A 19,047-nucleotide genomic window follows, 5' to 3' on the forward strand; every position below is an offset into this window, starting at 1 on the left:
TGGTCGACGGGGTGATTTCTTTGAATCGTTGCTCGAACTTGAGTTGGAGGTGCCGGTTGTGCTTCTTCCTCCATAACATGATCATCTTGTGCTCCCCCTTGATCACACGCCTCTTCTTGATGAACCTGTTCATCGTCTTGAGTTGGGGGATGCACCATTGTTGAGGAAGAAGGTTGATCTTGCTCCTTTTGTTCCTGTGGTCGCACATCGCCAATCGCCATGGTACGTATTGCGGCCGTTGGAACGTCTTCTTCATCTACATCATCAAGATCAACAACTTGCTCTCTTGGAGAGCCATTAGTCTCATCAAATACAACGTCACTAGAGACTTCAACCAAACCCGATGATTTGTTGAAGACCCTATACGCCTTTGTATTTGAGTCATAACCTAACAAAAACCCTTCTACAGCTTTGGGAGCAAACTTAGAATTTCTACCTTTCTTCACTAGAATATAACATTTGCTCCCAAATACACGAAAGTATGACACATTGGGTTTGTTACCGGTTAGGAGTTCGTACGACGTCTTCTTGAGGAGGCGATGAAGGTAGACCCGGTTTATGGCGTGGCAAGCCGTGTTCACAGCTTCCGACCAAAACCGCTCGGGCGTCTTGAATTCTCCAAGCATCGTCTTTGCCATGTCTATGAGTGTCCAGTTCTTCCTCTCTACCACACCATTTTGTTGTGGTGTGTAGGGAGCGGAGAACTCGTGCTTGATTCCTTCCTCCTCAAGGTACTCCTCCACTTGAAGGTTCTTGAATTCGGACCCATTGTCGCTCCTTATCTTCTTCACCTTGAGCTCAAACTCATTTTGAGCTCTCCTTAGGAAGCGCTTGAGGGTCCCTTGGGTTTCAGATTTATCCTGCAAAAAGAATACCCAAGTGAAGCGGGAAAAGTCATCAACGATAACAAGACCATACTTACTTCCTTCTATGCTTAGATAGGCGACTGGTCCGAAGAGGTCCATATGAAGCAACTCCAAAGGTCTTGATGTGGTCATCACATTTTTGGTATGATGAGAGCTTCCCACCTGTTTACCTGCTTGACAAGCTGCACAAGGTCTATCTTTTTCGAAGGTTACATTTGTTAGACCTATTACATGTTCTCCCTTTAGAAGTTTGTAAAGATTCTTCATCCCCACATGTGCTAAACGGCGATGCCACAGCCAGCCCATGCTAGTCTTAGCAATTAAGCACGCATCTAGACCGGCCTCCTCCTTTGCAAAATCAACTAAATAGAGTTTGTCATCTAGTACACCCTTAAAAGCTAATGAACCGTCACTCCTTCTAAAGACAGACACATCTACATTTGTGAATAAGCAATTATATCCCATATTACATAATTGACTAACCGACAAAAGATTATAGCCTAGCGACTCTACTAAATATACATTGGAGATAGAGTGCTCATTTGAGATGGCAATCTTGCCTAAGCCTTTAACCTTGCCTTGATTCCCGTCACCGAATATGATTGAATCTTGGGAATCTTTATTCTTGACGTAGGAGGTAAACATTTTCTTCTCCCCCGTCATGTGGTTTGTGCATCCGCTATCGATAATCCAACTTGATCCCCCGGATGCATAAACCTGCAAGGCAAATTAGGCTTGGGTCTTAGGTACCCAACTCGTGTTGGGTCATACAAGGTTAGTGACAATAGTCTTAGGAACCCAAATGCAAGTTTTGTCTCCCTTGCATTTTGCCCCTAATTTCCTAGCAACCACTTTCTTATCCTTTCTACAAATAGCAAAGGAAGCATTGCAAGCATGGTAAATTGTAGAATGTTGAAAGTAGCCTAGAGGGGGGGTGAATAGGCTAATCTAAAAATTTTCACAACAAACTTCGAAAGATTGTTAAATACACAGTTCGACTGGTGCAGGCCGGTTCAACAGCTACGTGCGCAAGTTGAACCACTCTGAACCAATCCAACTGTTTTATAAACTTTAGACTAAAATCTACTCGAAAAAGTATTTCGCGAGTTCTTGTGAGAAGTAAGATATAGCTAAGTTAGGATGAAAAGACGAATATGTAAAGGCTATTTCACTTCTAGATAAACTCTACGGAAAAATCTTTATGTCAATCTTGCAGGTAAAAATATCTCAAGTTAAAACAAGCAAGAACACAAGACACAATATTTAATCCGAGGTTCGGCCACACCACAAAGGTGTCCTACTCCCCGTTGAGGAGCCCACAAAGGGCCGGGTCTTTTTCAACCCTAATCCTCCAAAAGCCGACCACAAAGGTCAAGGCAATCTCTTCTTATCTTAGCTCAAAGAGCGGGTGATACAAACTTCTTGGGGTCGTCCACAACTTTGGAGACTCCCAAGCAACCTCAAAAGATCTTGAAACCTAGGGTTTCAAGAACACCAAGAAAACACAAGAGGGGTTTGCACGAGCTCAAGTCTTTGTAAAAGAGATGGGAAAGGAAATCCAAATCGTGAGCACAAACACAAACCTCACACCCAAGAGCTCCTCCAACAAGGTTGAATCTTGAGGAAGATTTAAGTGTGAGAGAGATGGAGAGATGAGTTCTTTGTCTCAAGTTAGGTGAGCAATAAATGAGTGAGTGTCCAGCTGTATTGAAGAAGAGAGAGAGAGGGTTCTATTTATAGTCATGGCTCAAAAACTAGCCGTTTGACCAGAATCCTCGCTGAAAACCGGTTGAACCGCCCCCTAATGCGGTTGAACCGCCCCCTGATAGGTCAGTAGACTGTCTGTCAGTCTGACTGTCAGACTGACTGGCAGACTGACCTGCAGGCGGGTCAGACAGGCCAGGACCGGTTGAACCGCCCCCTGACACCCCTGGCGACCTGACTGTCAGTCTGACTGGCAGACTGCAGATCAGAAGTCAGAGGGTCAGAGACCAGTTGAGCTGCCCCCCAGGACCAGTTCAGCTGGTCTAGACCAGAAAGTTTTGGAGAGAAAATCCCAGCTCAGCTGCCCGGGGGCAAGTTCAGCTAGGTATGGTCAAAGAGGTCCACAACTGAAGTTGAAGTTCAGCTGGAGTTGAAAGTTCAACTCAGCTGAAGTCCAGCTCAGCTGCAGCTGAAGAAGCTCATCACAGCTGAAGTTAAGTTCGGCTGGAAAGCTCAGCTGCAGTTGAAGAAGTTCAGCTGCTTTTCAGCAAGAACACTCTAGGTTTCTCAACCCTAACCATGGTCAACCAAATAATGTTAAAGTGATTTTTGGTTTTCAAAAACAGCTTTTGAATTTGGGGACTTGAGCTATAGCAAACACCTATACCTGTGCGGAAAAGAACAAGGAAGAATTACATCATGCAACACAAGATTTTACATAAATTTTTATACGTCTGTTGCATGAAGTCCTTGGTGCTTCCTTAAGTTCCTGTTTCCTTCTAATCATATACTGAGAACAAAAATTGTTAGTACCCTTATTTGTTTTGTCATTAAATCACCAAAACCCTCACTTGGGGTTGATTGCACTTACAATCTCCCCCTTTTTGGTGATTGATGCCAAAACAATTAAGGTCAAAAAGATATATATTTGCAATAGAAAATTTCTTTTGAATGATTGTATGTAGATGGCTCCCCCTAAATGTGTGCACGATTGTGAATCCAACGTTTTGACATAATATGTAATGTGAGCAACACATTTAGAGATAGTGACAAAAACCATACTAAATACAACCATCCGAGGGGTGCAAGAGTGTCAACAGGAGTTGTGATGCACATGACTATCTCTAAATACACATCATTTTTACTTCATAGCAAAGTAATCATTACAAACTGATAGGACAAAAGATGATGGCCAGAAGACCATCATATTACTTTGAATAGCAACCCAACATTTTTATTTCATATAATGGTAAGAGGATACAAGCCACAACAGTGGCCAAAACAAAAATAATCCAAAAGAAAAACGAAAGAACCACAAACTAGAAGTTGGATTTTCTCCCCCTTTTTGGCAACAAGTACCAAAACGAAGAGAGAGACAAGGATACATGAATCAATATCCTCTAGGAGGAGGATATGACGGAGGATATGATGGAGGGTATGAAGTGTAGTCAGGGAAGAGGGTCCTCATCACGTCCTCCTCAAATGTGGAGTCCCGAGGTGGCTCATCAGCCGCAGAAAAAACAGATGTCGAAGATGTACGATGATCAGGAGGAGGTGGAGGGTGGTGATGGTAACCAGAGCCGGATGGCCTAGGGTCACCAGGAATGGGTCCCGGACCCGGGTAGGGAGGCGGAGGATGAGAGGATGATTGACCCGGATCCCCATGGTAGGGAGGCGGGGCAAACTGCTCGCGATCATGAACATAGGCTTCTTCTTCTTCTTCTTCTTCGTCTGCTGACATAAATGGCACCCCGTAGGCCTGCTGGTGCCACTCATTGATCTCCGGGGGAGGAGGATGGAGAGGCACGTCAGGCGAGCGAGGGGCAAAGGGCACACCCATAGTGGAAGCTTGACGACGAAGATTGTCGTCAGTCTCCCGCTGACGCCTTGCCACCTCATGGACATCAGCAGAAATGTTGCGGCACATGGAGAAAAATGCCGCAAACCCATGGACCAAGCGAGCACCCATCCCTCGGCCACAACCTCGACCACGACCACGAGCACGTGGCATGGGAGATCCGCGGCCAGGAGAGGGACGCGAGGCAGCAGCGGGGCGAGAGGAAGATGGATGATGGGGAGGCTGGGGAGGAGGCTCAGTGGAGGAGGCAGGGCCTCCAGACCCTAAGGGAGCCCGCTTCGTATGAGCAGCTGGGTTGGAGGAATCAACCCAGTAGGGTACGTAGCGGGAGTGTTTGACTGGTTTTTCGAAGTGGGTCTGGGTGACCACTTCGATCATCTTCATGATAAAGGGTGCATGAAGACACCCTCTGAGAGGAGACCAGGAAGCACGGACGATCTCTTCCCAGATCATGTCAAACACATTGATGCGGGCGAGACTGTTTGGAGCAAGGAGGAGGAGGAAGACTCGACTCTCCCTAAGGACGTTCATTTGATTTCCGCCCTTTGGGAGAACGGTCATCCTGGACAAAGAATTAAGGTACCTGTAGTACCTATGCATGTTAGCGGTCGTCCAGAACTCCCGCTCATTAGAGACATGAATAAATTCTGTCTCTTCCCGCATGGGCAGCCTAATGTTATGCACTCGCATGTTGCTGCCCTGAATATCTGCATCAGAGAAGCCCAGAATATGGGCAAAACGATGATAACTGACTTTGTGCCAGTTACCCTGGATGAAGAAATACATGACTGGGTAATCATACCCATCGGCTTCCTCATCTACTTTCTTTATCCAGAGGGTGGCATAAAATTGAGCTACCACCTCGTCGTTCCAGGGGTATTCCATGGTCATAATGTTTCTTATCCCCTTCCTCTCTAAGTTTTGGAGAGCTAACGTCATGTCAGCATCTCCCATATTCTCACATCCCTCCCAGTCTATAAACCTATGCCTGACGACTGGGTGTTTCTTGGATAGAATGACAGAATTGTAGAAGTCAGCCTGGAAAAGATTCCAGAACCGAGGGTCCTAGACACCAGGATGATGAGGAGTGAGAGTAGGATTGGTGAACCTCAGGCGCTGAAGGGTGTCTATTCCCTTCAGAGAGAAGTCGACAGGAGGTTCATGTGGACCGCGGGTGACGTTCGCCGAATGCATGTGCAGTCCGGTGACGTAGAGAGCATCTGGCGCCGGAAGGTCGATGAAGTCGTCGAAAGCCCCATCCTCCTCCTGGCAGGGAGCATACCCAGAGGAAGACGTGCTACGACGAGGTCGAGAGGCGCCAACCTTTTGGCGTCTCCCGCGAGTCGGCTACGAGGGCATGGAAGAACCCTCTCCATCCATTCTACCAGAGCCGCGTCCTCTCTTAGAGAGGGAGCGACGAGGAGGAGGAGAGGGGACGGGAGATTCCTCCTGAATCTCGTCCGAGTCGCTGCTAAACTCAATCACGGAAGGGTTGCGACGACGCACCATGATTGGAGAGGATTTGGAACTGTGAACCGGTTGAGGTGAGTGAGAGAGAAGGCTCTAAATGGTGCGAAGAGACTAAGGCGAGAGTGGTTGGAGTGAGAGAAGAGAAGGGGAGTGTCAAATATATATAGGCAGTTGAGCTGGTCCTCAGGACCGGTTCAACCGCCCCCTATGGGCCAGTTCAACTGCTTCTAACCAGTGCGGTCAGAGAGCCAGAAACGGCAGAGGGAAAACGCCAAACAATTCAAATTTCTGACGCAGGATTCTGAAAAGGTGTACTGCAGAGATTCCATGCGCCACAAAAAAAAACAAAAGGTTCTGCGCAGATGAGACCGGACGGCAAAAAAAAACTGCGCGGCAAAAAAATTTTCTGCACGAGCAGACTGCTGCGCGGATGCGACCGGACAGCCAAAAAATTTTTGCTGCGCAGCGACGATGCGACCGGACAGCAAAAGAAAATTTTGCAGCGCGGGCAGACATTTCTGCACGGAGGCGACCTAAAAGAAAAATATGCACGGGCTGACACAGTTGAGTGAACAGCGACCGGACAGGCCAAAAGAAAATTTCTGCGCGCCCTGCAGCTGACCGGATGCGACCGGGCAAGCCAACAAAAAAAAAACTGCGCGCCCTGACACTTGAGCGTGGCTGTGACCGAAAAAAAGATTCTGCATGGCGCCCTGACATTGCTTGCTCGGCTGTGACCGGACAGCCAAAAAAAATAATCTGCGCGCCCTGCAGCTGAGTGGATGCGACCGGTCAAAAAGAAAAAAGATTCTACGCGCCTGACGCTTGAGCGCGGCTGTGACCGGACGGGCCAAAAGAAAAGATTCTGCATGGCTTGCTACACGGCAAAAAAAATCTGCACGACTGAAAAAGAACTGCAGCTGACAGACCTGTGTGGACAGGCCTGCGCAGACAGACCTGCGCTGACCGGTCAGAGACCGGTTCAACTGGTCTTCAATGTCGGTTCAACCGGTTTTGGCCAGGATGGTTCTGGGAAAATCTGGTTAAAAGCAGCTGAGCTGAAGTTCAGCTCCGAAGTTCAGCTGGCCACCTCCAGCTGAACTAGAAAGTTTAGCTGACCAAGCTAGTTGAGCTTCAAGGGAAAAGTTTTTTAAAAAATCTTAGCACTAAAATTCATTCGAATTTTAACATTTCCACCAAGTTTTGAAAGATCATCACAAAGCTTTAAAACTATCAATCAAAAATAGTGAATCAAACAATCTGAGTGTCCGTTTTCAAGTTAAGTTACGAGAATCCAAGATATTTAATTCACTCCTAAGAAAGCAAAACCTAGTCTCATCGAGGGGTTTTGTGAAGATATCGGCTAGTTGATTTTCGGTGCTCATATAAAACAATTCGATATCTCCTTTGGCTTCGTGGTCTCTCAAGAAATGGTGTCTGATGTCAATATGTTTAGTTCTAGAGTGTTGCACTGGATTGTTTGCAGATTTTATGACACTCTCATTGTCACACAAAAGTGGAATTTTGTTAAACTCACAACCAAAATCTCTAAGGGTTTGCTTCATCCATAACAACTGTGCACAACATGCCCCAACTGCTATGTACTCAGCTTCTGCAGTGGAAAGTGCAACACAATTTTGTTTCTTGGAACTCCATGATACTAAGGACCGCCTAAGGAATTGGCAAGTCCCAGTAGTGCTTTTTCGATCTACTTTGCAACCGGCATAATCTGAGTCAGAGTAGCCAAGTAAATCGAAAAGTGAGCCTTTGGGATACCATAATCCTAGGTTTTGGGTGTGAACTAAGTATCTTAGAATTCTCTTAACTGCTACAAGATGGCAATCTTTAGGGTTTGCTTGAAAGCGTGCACACATGCAAACACTCAACATGATATCAGGTCTAGATGCACATAAGTAAAGCAGTGATCCTATCATTGATCTATATAATTTTTGATCTACAGGTTTACCTTCCTCATTTAGGTCGAGATGTCCATTTGATGACATTGGAGTCTTGGCGTGTTTTGCCTTTTCCATGCCAAACTTCTTGAGCATATCTTGTGTATATTTGGTTTGGCATAGAAAAGTACCTTCCTTGAGCTGTTTGACTTGAAATCCCAGGAAGTATTTAAGCTCGTCCATCATAGACATCTCAAACCTGTTTGTCATTACTTTGCTAAACTCCTCACAAAATTTTTCATTAGTACTACCAAATATAATGTCATCAACATATATTTGGCACACAAATAATTCATTGTCAACTTTGCGAGTAAATAATGTAGAGTCAGCTTTTCCTATTGTAAACTCATTCTTAATTAAAAAATCTTTAAGGCAGTCATACCAGGCTCTAGGGGCTTGTTTAAGCCCGTAGAGTGCCTTGTGAAGTAAATAAACATGGTTTGGCTTCTTTGGATCTTCAAAGCCCGGTGGTTGCTCCACATAGACCCTCTCTTGTAGTGGTCCATTTAGAAATGCGCTCTTGACATCCATTTGATATAGCTTGAAATCATGGTTAGTAGCATAGACAATTAATATTCTAATTGACTCTAACCTTGCTACCGGCGCATATGTTTCACCAAAATCAAGTCCTTCCACTTGAGTGTAGCCTTGGGCAACCAACCGTGCTTTGTTTCTTGTAACCACGCCATGTTCATCTTGTTTGTTCCTAAAGACCCATTTAGTCCCAATCACATTTTGTTTGGGTCTTTGGACTAAGGACCAGACTTCATTCCGGGTGAAGTTGTTCAACTCCTCTTGCATGACAATTATCCAATCCGGATCACCCAATGCTTCTTCAACCTTCAGTGGCTCAAGAGAGGAAACAAATGAGTAAAATTCACAAAAATTAGCTAAACGAGATCGAGTTGTTACCCCTCTCCTGATGCTACCCAGGATGTTGTCCACCGGATGATCCCTTTGAATGGTATGATGGACTCTAGGATGAGGCACTGATGGTTGTCTTTGTATTTGCTCTTCCTCATCATTCACTTGATCAAGAGGCACTTCACCATCAACACTTTCGTGTTCATCTTCTACCATAGTTGGCATCCTTTGGAATTGATGATTTTCTTCAAGACTTGGATGACTTGAGGTTGATGGGTTTGCTTGGGTGGAGGATTTGTCACCCACCACCTTTGCACTCACATCAACAACCTCATTGGTCATCCACAAAGTTCCTTCCTCATCATCCTTTTCTTGAGGTCTCACTTCACCTATTGCAAGTTTCTTTATGGCCTCACAAGGTAGTTCTTCATTTCCTGCAGTGCTATTAGAATCATGCCCTTGCGAGCCATTAGACTCATCAAATGTCACGTCTATCGCTATTTCAACAAGACCGGTGGTATTGTTGAAAACGCGGTATCCATGCGCATTTGATGCATAACCAAGCAAGAAACCCTCGTCCACTCTAGGAGCAAACTTTGAGCTCTTGACTTTCTTGTTAAGAATAAAACACTTACAACCAAATACTCTAAAATAATCAACTTTAGGTTTGTTACCAGTGAGAAGCTCATAAGCAGTCTTTTTGTAGATCTTGTGAAGATAGAGACGGCTGATTGCATGACAGGCGGTGTTGACCGCCTCTGCCCAAAAATTGTCAGGTGTCTTGTACTCATCCAACATGGTTCTAGCTGCTTCAAATAAAGTTCGGTTTTTTCTCTCACAACACCATTTTGTTGTGGAGTGTAAGGAACTGAGAACTCATGTTTGATTCCTTCTTCGCCTAAAAATTCTTCGACACCTGTGTTCTTGAATTCCGTCCCATTGTCACTTCTCACTTTCTTGATTTTGAGCTCAAACTCATTTTGAGCTCTCCTCATGAATTTCTTCAATATCTCTTGAGTTTTACCTTTATCACTCAAAAAGAAAACCTAGGTGAATCGAGAAAAATCATCAACAATGATGAAAGGGAAATGTGCCCTTGGGCCATTTCTAAGTATTTTGGTGATTGAGTGCCAACACAAGTGCTTTTGTGTTAATCTATGCAAAGTGGTGGACAAAGTGCAAATCATGACAAAAGGTATGTTTCTAGACTTAGTACATTGTTTTATGGACTAATGTATTGTGTCTAAGTGCTGGAAACAGGAAAAATCGAGTTGGAGAAGAGATGGCTAAGTTCAGCCAAGGTCAGCGCAGTCTGGGTGCACCGGACTGTACGGTGGTGCACCGGACAATGTCCGGTGGTGCACCAGACAGTGTCCGGTGCGCCAGGCTGACTCTGGCGAACTTGCTGCTCTCGGGAGTTCGACGGCGGTGTACGGCTATAATTCACCGGACTGTCCGGTGTGCACCGGACTGTCCGGTGAGCCAACGGTCGACCGGGCCAACGGTCGGCCGCGTGATCTGCGCGGGACACGTGGTCGAGCCAACGGCTAGAAGGAGGCACCGGACTGTCCGGTGTGCACCAGAAACTGTCCGGTGCGCCAACGACTCTCAAACCCCAACGGTCGGCTTCGCCAAATAAGGAAGGATATCCGCACCGAACAGTGTCCGGTGGTGCACCGGACTGTCCGGTGCGCCAGGCGCCAGAAGGCAAGATCAGCCTTCCTGGAATGTTCTCAACGGCTCCTAGCTGCCTTGGGGCTATAAAAGGGACCCCTAGGCGCATGGAGGAGAACACCAAGCATACTCAAAGCATTCCTAAGCACCAAGACTTCGATTCCACACATTTGGTTCTTCGTGATAGCATCTAGAGCTCTTGTTGAGTTGTGAACTCGTCGGGTTGTGTTGCGAGCTCTTGTTGCGACTTGTGTGCTTGTTGACATTCTGATTTCGTGTCTTATGTGCGTTGCTCATCCCTCCCTTACTCTGTGCTTCTTTGTGAACTTCAAGTGTAAGGGCGAGAGGCTCCAAGTTGTGGAGATTCCTCGCGAACGGGATTAAGAAAAGCAAAGCAAAACACCGTGGTATTCAAGTGGGTCTTTGGACCGCTTGAGAGGGGTTGATTGCAACCCTCGTCCGTTGGGACGCCACAACGTGGAGTAGGCAAGCGTTGGTCTTGGCCGAACCACGGGATAACCACCGTGACATCTCTGTGATTGATCTCTTGTGGTTATTGTGTTTTGTTGAGACTCCTCTCTAGCCACTTGGCGATTATTGTGCTAACGCTTAACCAAGTTTTTGTGGCTTAAGTTTCAAGTTTTACAGGATCACCTATTCACCCCCCCCCCTCTAGGTGCTCTCAATTGGTATCGGAGCCGTTCTCTTCTAGAAAGGGACTAACCGCCCGAAGAGATGGATCCTAAGGGGAAGGGAATCGTGATCAATGATAAGGAGAAGGAGTCCTTCGTCAATGAGCTGAAGGATGACAAGCCTACCGACTCGGGCTCGAGCCACAAATGGAAGGATGGGAAGAAGAAGAATACAAGGCGCATCAAGGAGATCGTCTACTACGACGACAGCGATGAGTCCACTTCTTCCCAAAAGGACAACGATGACAACGACTACAAGAGAAGGAAACCGGTTAATTCGAACTTTTCTTTTGACTACTCTCGTATTCCGCAAAGTACAAATGCTCATTTGCTCTCCATTCCACTTGGCAAACCTCTTCACTTTGATGGAGAGGACTACGGATTTTGGAGCCACAAAATGCGTAGTCACATGTTCTCTCTCCATCCGAGCATATGGGAGATTGTGGAAAGTGGGATGAAATTTGATAGCTCGGATAGTCCTATGTTTATCAATGAACAGATTCATAGAAATGCACAAGCTACTACTGTGTTGTTAGCCTCTTTGTGCAGGGACGAATATCATAAGGTGAGCGGCTTGGACAATGCCAAGCAGATCTGGGACACCCTCAGGATCTCACATGAGGGGAACGACGTCACCTTACTCACCAAAATGGAGTTGGTGGAGGGCGAGCTTGGAAGATTCGCAATGATCAGGGGAGAGGAGCCAACTCAAACATACAACCGGCTCAAGACCCTCATCAACAAGATAAGGAGCTACGGAAGCACACGATGGACGGACCACGACGTCGTTCGTCTAATGCTAAGGTCCTTTACTGTACTTGATCCACATTTGGTGAACAATATCCGTGAAAATCCTAAGTACACCAAGATGTCACCCGAAGAAGTTCTTGGGAAATTTGTAAGTGGGCGAATGATGATCAAGGAGGCGAGATATGTCGACGACGCGTTGAACGGTCCAATCCATGAGCCTCAACCCATTGCTCTCAAGGCAACGAGGAGCAAGGAGACGCTACCTAGCAAGGTGGCACAAGTTGAGGCGGCCAGGCTCAATGATGAAGAGATGGCCCTCATCATCAAGCGCTTCAAGACGACGCTAAAGGGTCGCAAGGGGCAGCCAAGCAAGACCAAGACAAAGGGGAAGCGTTCATGCTTCAAATGTGGTAAGGTTGGTCATTTTATTGCTAACTGTCCTGACAATGATAGTGACCAGGAACAAGGGAACAAGAGGGAGAAGAAGAAGAACTATAAGAAGGCAAAAGGCGAGGCACATCTTGGCAAGGAGTGGGACTCGGATTGTTCGTCGTCCGACTCCGACAATGAAGGACTCGCCGCCACTGCCTTCAACAAGTCATCCCTCTTCCCCAACGAGCATCACACTTGCCTCATGGCAAGGGAAAAGAAGGTAAGCACTCGTAACACTACTACTTATAATTCTTCTAGTGATGATGAGTCGAGTGATGAAGAAATAGATTACTCTAGTTTGTTCAAGGGATTGGATAGAGCTAAAATAGATAAGATTAATGAATTAATTGATGCCTTGAATGAAAAGGATAGACTTTTAGAGAAACAAGAGGACCTTTTATATGAAGAGCATGATAAATTTGTTAATGCACAAAATTCACTTGCTCTAGAAGTTAAAAGAAATGAAACTCTTTCTAGTGAAGTGTCTACATGTCATGACTCTATCTCTAGCTTAAAGAGAACTAACAATGATTTAAATGCTAAACTAGAAGTAGCAAATAAATCTAACTCTTGTGTAGAACATGTTATGATTTGCACTAGGTGTAAAGATTTTGACATTGATGCTTGTAGTGAACACCTAGTTTGCATTTCTAAATTAAATGATGAAGTGGCTAGTCTTAATGCCCAACTTAAGACTAGCAAGAGTGAATTTGACAAGCTAAAATTTGCAAGGGATGCCTACACGATTGGTAGACACCCCTCAATTAAGGATAGTCTTGGCTTCAAGAGGGAAGTCAAGAACTTAACAAGCCATAAGGCTTCCATCTCCACCAAGGAGAAAGGGAAGGCCCCTATGGCTAGTAGTGTACAAAAGAACCATGCTTTTATGTATCATGATAGGAGACATGCTAGAAATGCAAATAGAAGTTATGATGCTTTTAATTCACATGTTTATGATTCATATGCTATGTTTGCTTCTAGTTCTTCCTATATGCATGGTAGAAATGTAGCTAGGAGAAATGCTAGTAATCACATGCCTAGGAGAAATGGTGTTAATGTTCCTAGGAAAAATTAATGAACCTTCTACAATATATCATGCTTGCAATGCTTCATTTGCCATTTGTAGAAAGGATAGGAAGGTAATTGCTAGGAAATTAGGGGCAAGATGCAAGGGAGATAAAACTTGCATTTGGGTCCCTAAAACCATTGTGACTAACCTTGTAGGACCCAACAAGAGTTGGGTACCTAAAACCCAAGCCTAAATTTGCCTTGCAGGTTTATGCATCCGGAGGTTCAAGCTGGATTATCGACAGCGGATGCACAAACCATATGACGGGGGAGAAGAAGATGTTCACCTCCTACGTCAAAAACAAGGATTCCCAAGATTCAATAATATTTGGTGATGGGAATCAAGGCAAGGTAAAAGGGTTAGGTAAAATTGCTATTTCATCCGAGCACTCTATATCTAATGTGTTTTTAGTTGAGTCTCTTGGATATAACTTGTTATCTGTTAGTCAATTATGCAATATGGGATATAATTGTCTATTCACAAATGTAGATGTGTCTGTCTTTCGAAGAAGTGATGGTTCATTAGCTTTTAAGGGTGTATTAGACGGCAAACTTTACTTAGTTGATTTTGCAAAAGAGGAGGCCGGTCTAGATGCATGCTTAATTACTAAGACTAGCATGGGCTGGCTGTGGCATCGCCGCTTAGCACATGTGGGGATGAAGAACCTTCACAAGCTTCTAAAGGGAGAACACGTGATAGGTTTAACTAATGTGCAATTCGAAAAAGATAGACCTTGTGCAGCTTGTCAAGCAGGGAAACAGGTGGGAGGCTCTCATCACACCAAAAATGTGATGACTACATCAAGACCCTTGGAGATGCTTCATATGGACCTCTTTGGACCCGTCGCCTATCTAAGTATAGGAGGAAGTAAGTATGGTCTTGTTATAGTTGATGATTTTTCCCGCTTCACTTGGGTATTCTTTTTGCAGGATAAATCTGAAACCCAAGGGACCCTCAAGCGCTTCCTCAGGAGAGCTCAAAATGAGTTTGAGCTCAAGGTGAAGAAGATTAGGAGCGACAACGGGTCCGAGTTCAAGAACCTCCAAGTGGAGGAGTTCCTTGAGGAGGAAGGGATCAAGCACGAGTTCTCTGCTCCCTACACACCACAGCAAAATGGTGTGGTAGAAAGGAAGAACAGGACGCTCATCGATATGGCGAGGACGATGCTTGGAGAGTTCAAGACCCCCGAGCGATTTTGGTCGGAAGCCGTGAACACGGCTTGCCACGCCATCAACAGGGTCTACCTTCACCGCCTCCTCAAGAAGACTTCGTATGAACTACTAACCGATGAAGAAGACGTTCCAACGGCCGCAATGCGCACCATGGCGATTGGCGATGTGCGACCACAGGAACAATTGGAGCAAGATAAACCATCTTCCTCAACAATGGTGCATCCCCCAACCCAAGATGACGAACAAGTACCTCAAGTGGAGGCGCATGATCAAGGGGGAGCACAGGATGTTCAAAGTGAAGAGGAAGAAGCACCTCCAACCCAAGTTCGAGCGACGATTCAAAGGAATCATCCCGTCGACCAAATTTTGGGTGATATTAGCAAGGGAGTAACTACTCGCTCTAGATTGGTGAATTTTTGTGAGCATTACTCTTTTGTCTCTTCTATTGAGCCTTTCAGGGTAGAAAAGGCCTTGCTAGATCCGGACTGGGTGTTGGCCATGCAGGAAGAGCTCAACAACTTCAAGCGCAATGAAGTTTGGACACTGGTGCCTCGTCCCAAGCAAAACGTTGTGGGAACCAAGTGGGTGTTCCGCAACAAACAGGACGAGCACGGGGTGGTGACGAGGAATAAGGCTCGACTTGTGGCAAAAGGTTATGCCCAAGTCGCAGGTTTGGACTTTGAGGAGACTTTCGCTCCTGTGGCTAGGCTAGAATCTATTCGTATATTGCTAGCATATGCCGCTCACCATTCTTTCAGGTTGTTCCAAATGGATGTGAAGAGCGCCTTCCTCAACGGGCCGATCAAGGAAGAGGTGTACGTGGAGCAACCCCCTGGCTTCGAGGATGAACGGTACCCCGACCACGTGTGTAAGCTCTCTAAGGCGCTCTATGGACTTAAGCAAGCCCCAAGAGCATGGTATGAATGCCTTAGAGACTTTTTAATTGCTAATGCTTTCAAGGTTGGGAAATCCGATCCAACTCTTTTCACTAAGACTTGCGATGGTGATCTCTTTGTGTGCCAAATTTATGTCGATGACATAATATTTGGTTCTACTAACCAAAAGTCTTGTGAAGAGTTTAGCAGGGTGATGACGCAGAAATTCGAGATGTCAATGATGGGCAAGTTGAACTACTTCCTTGGGTTCCAAGTGAAGCAACTCAAGGATGGCACCTTCATCTCTCAAACAAAGTACACGCAAGACCTGCTAAAGCGGTTTGGGATGAAGGACGCCAAGCCCGCAAAGACGCCGATGGGAACCGACGGACACACCGACCTCAACAAAGGAGGTAAGTCCGTTGATCAAAAAGCATACTGGTCAATGATAGGATCTTTGCTTTATTTATGTGCTAGTAGACCGGATATTATGCTTAGCGTATGCATGTGTGCTAGATTTCAATCCGATCCAAGGGAGTGTCACTTAGTGGCCGTAAAGCGAATTCTTAGATATTTAGTCGCTACGCCTTGTTTCGGGATCCGGTATCCAAAGGGGTCTAACTTTGACTTGATTGGATATTCAGATTCCGACTATGCTGGATGTAAGGTCGATAGGAAGAGTACATCGGGGACGTGCCAATTCTTAGGAAGGTCCCTGGTGTCATGGAATTCTAAGAAACAAACTTCTGTTGCCCTATCCACTGCTGAGGCCGAGTACGTTGCCGCAGGACAGTGTTGCGCGCAACTACTTTGGATGAGGCAAACCCTCCGGGACTTTGGCTACAATCTGAGCAAAGTCCCACTCCTATGTGATAATGAGAGTGTTATCCGAATAGCGGAAAATCCTGTTGAGCACAGCCGCACAAAGCACATTGACATCCGGCATCACTTTTTGAGAGACCACCAGCAAAAGGGAGATATCGAAGTGTTTCATGTTAGCACCGAGAACCAGCTAGCCGATATCTTTACCAAGCCTTTAGATGAGAAGACCTTTTGCAGGCTGCATAGTGAGCTAAATGTTCTAGATCCGTGGAACTTGGATTGATTTATAGCATACATGTGTTTATGCCTTTGATCATGTTCCTTATGCATCTTGTTGCTTACTTGTGGTGCTCAAGTTGTACAAACACTCCCCGGACCTCACAAGTCTTTTTTGCAAGTGATGCACATATTTAGGGGGAGCTGTGCTACAACTTGACCCTTTGAGACTAACCGTGTGCTTGAGTTTGCTTGTTTTAGTCTCAAAGGAGGTTTGAAAGGGAAAAGGTGGACTTGGACCATGAAAGACTTCCACTGCACTCCGATGAGAGGGTAACTTATTCCAAGTTCATCTCACGTACTCTTATTGCCTTTGTATTCTTATTGAAGATTTTGGTGAGGCAATGGGGTTCTCGGGCCAAGATTGATTCTGTTTTGGTGCTTGATGCCAAAGGGGGAGAAAATAAGGCCAAAGCAATAAATGTATCAACTACCACTTGAGAAATTTTGAAAATAGTAGTATAGAGCTTTTGGTTTGTCAAAACTCTTTTATTGTCTCTTTTGTCAAAAGTTGGCCTCTTGTGGGGAAAATGGTTGATTATGGGAAATAGGGGGAGTTGTTTTGATACTGTGATCAATTTCCATTGGAACAACTCTCGTTATGTCTTAACAAGTGTGTTTGACTTAGAGATAGGAATTTGAGTTTGATTTGCAAAAACAAACCAAGTGGTGGCAAAGAGTGATCCATATATGCTAAATATGAATCAAAACAATATTGAGTTTTCATTTGCATTGATATTGCACTTGTTCTAGTTGCTTTATGTTGTGTTGGCATAAATCACCAAAAAGGGGGAGATTGAAAGGGAAATGTGCCCTTGGGCCATTTCTAAGTATTTTGTGTTAATCTATGCAAAGTGGTGGACAAAGTGCAAATCATGACAAAAGGTATGTTTCTAGACTTAGTACATTGTTTTATGGACTAATGTATTGTGTCTAAGTGCTGGAAACAGGAAAAATCGAGTTGGAGAAGAGATGGCTAAGTTCAGCCAAGGTCAGCGCAGTCTGGGTGCACCGGACTGTCCGGTGGTGCACCGGACAGTGTCCAGTGCGCCAGGCTGACTCTGGTGAACTTGCTGCTCTCGGGAGTTCGACGGCGGTGTACGGCTATAATTCACCGGACTGTCCGGTGTGCACCGGACTGTCCGGTGAGCCAACGGTCGACCGGGCCAACGGTCGGCCGCACGATCTGCGCGGGACACGTGGCCGAGCCAACGGCTAGAAGGAGGCACCAGACTGTCCGGTGTGCACCGGACACTGTCCGGTGCGCCAACGGCTCTCAAACCCCAACGGTCGGCTTCGCCAAATAAGGAAGGATATCCGCACCGGACAGTGTCCGGTGGTGCACCGGACTGTCCGGTGCGCCAGGCGACAGAAGGCAAGATCAGCCTTCCTGGAATGTTCTCAACGGCTCCTAGCTGCCTTGGGGCTATAAAAGGGACCCCTAGGCGCATGGAGGAGAACACCAAGCATACTCAAAGCATTCCTAAGCACCAAGACTTCGATTCCACGCATTTGGTTCTTCGTGATAGCATCTAGAGCTCTTGTTGAGTTGTGAACTCGTCGGGTTGTGTTGCGAGCTCTTGTTGCGACTTGTGTGCTTGTTGACATTCTGATTTCGTGTCTTATGTGCGTTGCTCATCCCTCCCTTACTCCGTGCTTCTTTGTGAACTTCAAGTGTAAGGGCGAGAGGCTCCAAGTTGTGGAGATTCCTCACGAACGGGATTAAGAAAAGCAAAGCAAAACACCGTGGTATTCAAGTGGGTCTTTGGACCGCTTGAGAGGGGTTGATTGCAACCCTCGTCCGTTGGGACGCCACAACGTGGAGTAGGCAAGCGTTGGTCTTGGCCGAACCACGGGATAACCACCGTGCCATCTCTGTGATTGACCTCTTGTGGTTATTGTGTTTTGTTGCGACTCCTCTCTAGCCACTTGGCGATTATTGTGCTAACGCTTAACCAAGTTTTTGTGGCTTAAGTTTCAAGTTTTACAGGATCACCTATTCACCCCCCCATCTAGGTGCTCTCAAATGACTAAACCATACTTACTACCACCAATGCTAATGTAAGCCACAGGTCCGAAGAGGTCCATGTGAAGAAGCTCCAATGGCCTCTTTGTTGTGACCACATTCTTTGATTGATGTGGGACTCCATGTTGCTTTCCTGCTTGGCATGCGCCACAAACCCTATCTTTCTCAAATACAACATTTGTTAGTCCAATGATGTGATTATCCTTTTGAAGTTTGGCCAAATTCCTCATACCGACATGGGCTAGTCGGCGATGCCATAGCCAACCCTTGTCAGACTTTGCCACTAAACAAGTCTCAGGCGTCACTTTACTTGTTGTGAAATCAACAAGATAAAGCTTGCCCTTCAAGCGACCCGTAAAGGCAACTGAGGAGTCCTCCCTTCTAAGGATCTTCATATCCACATCAGAAAATAAACAATTATAACCCATTCCACAAAGTTGTGAAACAGACAACAAATTGTAGCTTAAAGAATCTACCAATAAAACATTTGAAAGTGATTGTTGGTCAGAGATAGGAATTTTACCAATACCAATCACCTTACT

General features: G+C 45.7%; 1 pseudogene; it reads right to left on the minus strand.

The window, feature by feature from the left end:
- Positions 1-19,047, minus strand: part of LOC103631111 (uncharacterized membrane protein At3g27390-like) — a 68,797-nt pseudogene that overhangs the window by 27,258 nt on the left and 22,492 nt on the right.

The sequence above is a fragment of the Zea mays genome, chromosome 6 (assembly GCF_902167145.1).
Source record: "Zea mays cultivar B73 chromosome 6, Zm-B73-REFERENCE-NAM-5.0, whole genome shotgun sequence".
NCBI classification, from domain to species: domain Eukaryota; kingdom Viridiplantae; phylum Streptophyta; class Magnoliopsida; order Poales; family Poaceae; genus Zea; species Zea mays.